The sequence below is a fragment of the Bubalus bubalis genome, chromosome 3 (genome assembly GCF_019923935.1).
Source record: "Bubalus bubalis isolate 160015118507 breed Murrah chromosome 3, NDDB_SH_1, whole genome shotgun sequence".
NCBI lineage: Eukaryota > Metazoa > Chordata > Mammalia > Artiodactyla > Bovidae > Bubalus > Bubalus bubalis.
In genome coordinates this window covers 138,809,299-138,815,298 of record NC_059159.1, presented here as the reverse complement: position 1 = coordinate 138,815,298, position 6,000 = coordinate 138,809,299, and the positions used below count along the sequence as shown (strand labels likewise).

At 42.8% G+C, this 6,000-nt stretch overlaps 1 protein-coding gene across 10 annotated transcripts in view; it reads left to right on the top strand.

Moving 5' to 3' along the window:
* The first annotated feature begins 5,023 nt into the window (after nucleotides 1-5,023).
* Nucleotides 5,024-6,000, top strand: part of KIF27 (kinesin family member 27) — a 92,623-nt gene continuing 91,646 nt past the window's right edge. For 4 of the 10 annotated variants that reach the window (XM_044940234.2, XM_006059111.4, XM_044940236.2 and 1 more), the window contains exon 1: nucleotides 5,024-5,206. The gene's annotated coding sequence lies outside the window, so the exon portion shown is untranslated. Of the gene's footprint in view, nucleotides 5,211-5,585; nucleotides 5,700-6,000 lie in introns of those variants that run through there. The other 6 variants (XM_006059113.4, XM_025281950.3, XM_006059108.4 and 3 more) reach the window with 3 other exon arrangements.

Sequence of the window (6,000 nt, the reverse complement as noted above, 5' to 3'; positions counted from 1 at the left end):
CAAATCTAGAATGTGAGACATTCTAAAGGACAAATGGCACAGTTTCTTCAACAGATAAGTGATTTAAAAAAGTGGGGTGGCAGGGTTGGTGAGGATGTGGAGAAATTGGATCCCTTGTGCACTGTTGATGGGATTGTAAAATAGTAGAGCAGCTATGAAAACAATTTGGCAGTTCCTCAAAAAATTAAAGATAGGACTATCACACGATCCAGCAATTCCATTCGGAGTATATACCCCAAAGAACTAAAAGCGGGATCTTGAAGAAATAGTTGTACATTTTTGTTCTTAGCAGCATTATTTACAATAGCCAAAAACTGGAAGCAACCTGTGTCCAACAAGAGATGAATGGATTAACAAAATATGCTGCTGCTGCTGCTGCTAAGTCGCTTCAGTCGTATCCGACTCGGTGCAACCCCATAGACGGCAGCCCACCAGGCTCCCCTATCCCTGGGATTCTCCAGGCAAGAACACTGGAGTGGGTTGCCATTTCCTTCTCCAATGCATGAAAGTGGAAAGTGAAAAGTGAAAGTGAAGTCGCTCAGTTATGTCCGACTCTTATCGACCCCATGGACTGCAGCCTACCAGGCTCCTCCTTCCATGAGATTTTCCAGGCAAGAGTACTGGAGTGGGGTGCCATTGCCTTCTCCAGGGGATCTTCCCGACCTGGGAATCGGACCCAGGTCTCCTGCACTGCAGGCAGACACTTTACTCTCTGAGCCACCAGGGAAGCCCAATGTTATTGTGTATTTAATCATAATTTTTAAAAAGGTGGCGAATGACTCACTAACAGAATTAAGGAACATGTCAACGAAATGCTACATGTGGATCATGTTTGGATCCTGATTTGAGTAAATAAGGGGAGAGAGAGAGAAAGAGAGAGGCGTGCCGTGCATTATGTAGAAAGCTATGCTGCTGCTGCTGCTGCTAAGTCACTTCAGTTGTGTCCGACTCTGTGTGACCCTATAGACGTCAGCCCACCAGGCTCCCCCGTCCCTGGGATTCTCCAGGCAAGAACACTGGAGTGGGTTGCCATTTCCTTCTCCAACGCATGAAAGTGAAAAGTGAAAGTGAAGTCGCTCAGTTATGTCCGACTCTTATCGACCCCATGGACTGCAGCCTACCAGGCTCCTCCTTCCATGAGATTTTCCAGGCAAGAGTACTGGAGTGGGGTGCCATTGCCTTCTCCTGTAGAAGGCTATAGCTGACCTCAGTCTCTGAGGAGGCAGTGTTGACTTTGTCAACTGACACATATAGGCTTCAGTCTCGCTTCTGCCACTTACTGACCATGTAGCCTTGAGCAAATTACTTGTTCTCTGTTTTGTTTTTTTTTTTAATTCCCATAAATATTTACTGCGTCTCTGAGACGAGCTTAATATTTATTGTGTATTAAATGCTGACTATGCTCAACAATGATAAAATATAAATAAATGATAAAAATAAAAAATAAATTACATAAAAATTAATGATATATAGTCTCTGCTGATGCTGGAGAATTAAAATGTGAGGCAAGAAATAGCAGGGGGACTTCCCTGGTGATCCAGTGGTTAAGAATCTACCTTCCAATGAAAGGGATGCAGGTTTGATCCTTGGTTGGGGAACTAAGATCTCACATGCTGAAAGGAAAGTAAGTTCCTGCTGCAACTAGAGAAGCCTGAGTGCTGCAACAGAAGACCCGGTGCCGCCAAAATTTTAAAAATAAAAATAAATAAGTTACTATATCTTCTTAAAAGAAATTTAGAAATAGCAGGGCATCTAGAAAGGTAAGAAAAAAGTAGATTATGAAAGGCCTTGTATATCATATCAAGAAGAGTGGACTTTATCATGAGAAGCATTTTATCTTTTTCATAAAGAGCCATTTATAAAGGTAAAGTTATAGGTTTTAAAAATTTAATTGCAATTCCAATTAAAAAATCTCAATGGAACTTTCTTCTGGAAATTGTCAAACTGATTCAAAAGTTCTTCTGGAGGAGAAATGCCAAGAATAGTCAAAAAAAGTTAGAATAATGAGGAACAGCTTGCCCTATCAGTAAAATATAGGGCAAAGCTATAGTAATTAAAGCAGTAAGGTATTGGTGCAGAAGTAATAAATTAATGCCGCAGAATAGAGGTCCTCATGAATATGTAGGAGTATGTTCTATTTTACCAATTCTAAGACTGATTTTTCATATTTCATTTCAAGTTATATGAACTGAAATATATTTTCTTAGTCAAGATATGACTTGGCATTGCCACTACTTGTAACATAAAGCATTTTAATGATACACTTTTCAATGAAGTCTTTTTTTTTTTTCTTAAGTGTTCCAGAATTGGGTTTTGTTCATTGAATCAAGACCCTAGTTGATTAAATTATAAAATGACCTTTAACTCAGTTTTAATGATGGTTATTTTGATGAACTTTGTTGAACATTTTAACTATTTCTTGCTTTTATATATGTATATATATGTGTGTGTTTCTCCCCTGAACAAGTTTGAGAAAAATGCCACCATCATTCTAGGTACCTAATAATTTTTGAGTCCTTGCTTTACAATTAGTTCCACCTTTCAAACTTTACAACAATTCTATGAAGTAGGGATGACTTCTATTCCAGTTCTTCAGATGAGAACACTAGATAGTATTTTATATGCTTAATTTGTAGGCATTTTCCTATATCAAATTCTTATAAAATTGAATTTCAATATGTATGTAACATTCTCTTTTATAAATGTACTATTGTTAATTTAGGGATACCTTTCATTGAACATACATGTAACTTCAAAATTTTTGCTGTTACACATAATACCATAATGAATATCCTTCTACATGATTCTTTATTTATATTTTTATTTTCTTTGGAGAGATGACAAAAGGTGGGATTATGTATAAAAATCCATCCTGGGGACTTCCCTGGTGGTTTAGTGGTTAAGACTGCTCACTGCCAATGCAGGGGACATGGGTTTGATCCCTGGTGGGACTAGGATCACACAAGTCGAGTTGGGCAGCCATGCGGCATAGTCAAAAGGTTTAAAAAAAAGTCTGTCTCATGGAATGCTTGCCTGTTACTTATAAAAAATTGTTACCAATTTTATAGGTAAAATGGTTTATTATTTTAATTTACATTGCTTTGGTTTATTAGTGAAGTAAAACATCATTGACATGTAAGCCAGATTTCAGCTTTCTTCTCTGCCTTCTAAGTTCATGTGGTTTTTGTCCAGCACCAGACTTGACTTAGAGGCTGGCAGATCTTCAAGTTGTTACAAACAATTTGTGTCACAAATACTTTGGTAGTGATGTAGACTTTACTGAATATTTTGCAGTGGAGAGTGAGGAAGGGGTTATACAACCTAAAGATCCCCTTTAGCCATGTCTGTTCTCCCTGGAATTCCTTTATCAGCTAGCCTTTCCTTCCTCTCTGATTCGTCCTCTCAGCCTCTTCCTGACATCTCAGGCTTCCTCCGTCTTTCTCATTCCTTCTCAACAACAGTCCAATAATTCCTCTCTAGGTTCATATGAGCATCACCATCCCCTTCTCTGAAGCCTGAAAACCTATCAAGTCACTCTCAGGAGGCTTAACTTCCTCCTGCTAACTGCTGCTAAGTCACTTCAGTCGTGTCCCACTCTGTGCGACCCCATAGACGGCAGCCCACCAGGCTCCCCCGTCCCTGGGATTTTCCAGGCAAGAGTACTGGAGCTGGGTGCCATTTCCTTCTCCAATGCATGAAAGTGAAAAGTGAAAGTGAAGTCGCTCAGTCCTGTCCGACTCTTATCGACCCCATGGACTACAGCCTACCAGGCTCCTCCGTCCATGGGATTTTCCAGGCAAGAGTACTGGAGTGGGGTGCCATTGCCTTCTCCATAACTTCCTCCTGGGTGTAGGCTAACAAAGCATCTTCTCAGCAAAATTGTGCCTCTTCATACATGGATTTCTCATTCCAGCTGCTAACTAGTAATAGTCTCCATAACATTGCAAAGACAGTGTAGGCAAAAGGCAGATTTGTGGTCAGGTTTGTGTCCTGCATAGCAGGTGTACAGGATGGATTTGTGAGGGCAAGATGGAAAACAGGAAAATCACAGGTTCTTACCCTAACAGATGGTGGTAGTGTAGGCTGTTCCACTCCAGGGGCCTCCCTGTGCTGCCAATTTGATTACTTTGCTTCAGCCTAGAGATACAGACAGCTTCCTCCAAAGTCGTGTCCAACCAGAAGGCCACTTTCACTTGGTGCCATTTCCCTAGACTCTCTGGGTCACTCTTACAGCCTCTTGAGAGAGAAGATCTTAAGAGGCCTCTTAAGACCTCACCTCTTATTGTGAGGTCTATACCTTAAAGAACTGAAAAAAAAAGACATTAAACAGATACCTGTATATCATGTTCATAGCAGAATCATTTATAGTATTCTCAAAGTGGAAATAAACCATGTGTCCATTAATTGATAAATGGATACATAAAATGTAGTATGTCCTCATGATGGAATATTATTCAGCCATAATAAGGAACTAAAGTCCTGATACTTGCTACTACAGGAGTAAACCTGGGAATTGTTTTTTAGCAAAAAAAAAAAAAAAAAAAAAAAAAGCCAGCACAAGGCCACAAATTGTATGATTCTACGACTATGAAATGTCCAAATCAGGTAAATCCTTAGAAAGGTGATTAGTGGTCTCCAGTGGCTGGGGGAGAGAGGAAATAGGAAGAGTATTGCTAACCAGTATGGGGTTTTCCTTTTGGAATGATGAAAATGTTTTGGAAATAGAGGTGATGGTTGTACAACACTGTGAATGTCTAAAATGCCATTGAATTGTGCACCTTAAAATGGTTCATTTTATGAACTTAACTTCAATAAAAATAAACAGAATTGGTAGCTAAAATACTGAAAGCAATTATGAGAATCTTTCTCATAATCACTTTACAAACTGGTGGAGGGTTACTTTGGCTGAGCACTATGAGAGGGTTCCCTGGGTTTTACTTTGGAGTGAACCTGGGAGGCGGCCGGTTCTTGGCTCCTCCCTCACGGGGCGGGTCCAGGAGCGGAGCTTGGGAGACAGGGGTGGGGCCCGGGAGCCGCCAGACGCCCTGACGGGCGGGGGCACGTCAGCACGAGCTTCGCCGGTTGCCGGGAGAACCCATAACAACAAAAGGCGCGGGCAGCGGCGGTAGCGGCGGCGCGGCGGAGTGAAGAGAAGCCGAGAAGTCCTGCGCTGCGCTGGCCGCCTGAGACGGGCTTTCTCGAACCGGTCTGTGAGTGGCAGGCGGTCCGGGCCGGGCTGGAGGTCCGGGTCTGGTGCGGCGACAGCGCGTCCTCTGCGCCGGCGTCCTCGGCAGGCCGTTGGGAGGAGAGGGACTGGGACCCGCCGAGGCTTGGCTGACGGGGTGGGCGGTTGGGGCGTCAGCAGGACGGAGGAGGGCGCCCGAGGGGCCTGAGGTCGTTGCTGGGATCCCCCGGCGACTGGCCGGGGAAGTTGGGTGCCCCGTGAGATAGAGGGGCTTGAGGAATAGGGACGCGCGGGAACCCCGGACCGAGCCGCACTAAGTCGGATCTTGTGTATTATCTTGTGTTCATACTTCAGCTGTGGGATCTGAAGAGGGACGGGAAAGGCCCACCCTCCTTGGGGGTTTCGTTTTGTCACAGGCCTCCTTTTTCCATTGTGGATGTTGGAACTTTGCTGCATTCTAAGCTCTGCAGAAGTTTGAAAGCCCTCTCCCTTACAGCAGGAGATACTTGAGAGAGTAAGGGTGCCCAAATTCTTTCTTTGAAACATTTTTTAAAAGAAAACTTCGCCCCCTCCCAGTTTGAAAAGCTTCGTAGATTCCCTGTCTTTGCTTCCTGTCTTCTTCGTCTAGTTCTTTATGCATTTGGGGCCTTTTCTGAGATCCTTATGAGACTCACTACTCATTTGCCAGAAAGTTTCTTACGAAAATATTACTTACAAACTACAATTTTTAGATAATCACTACTGTTGAAAAGCCAGAGGCACAAGATGATTACGGTATTTGGAGACACTTTTCTAATCAGTAACGGCATCAGTAA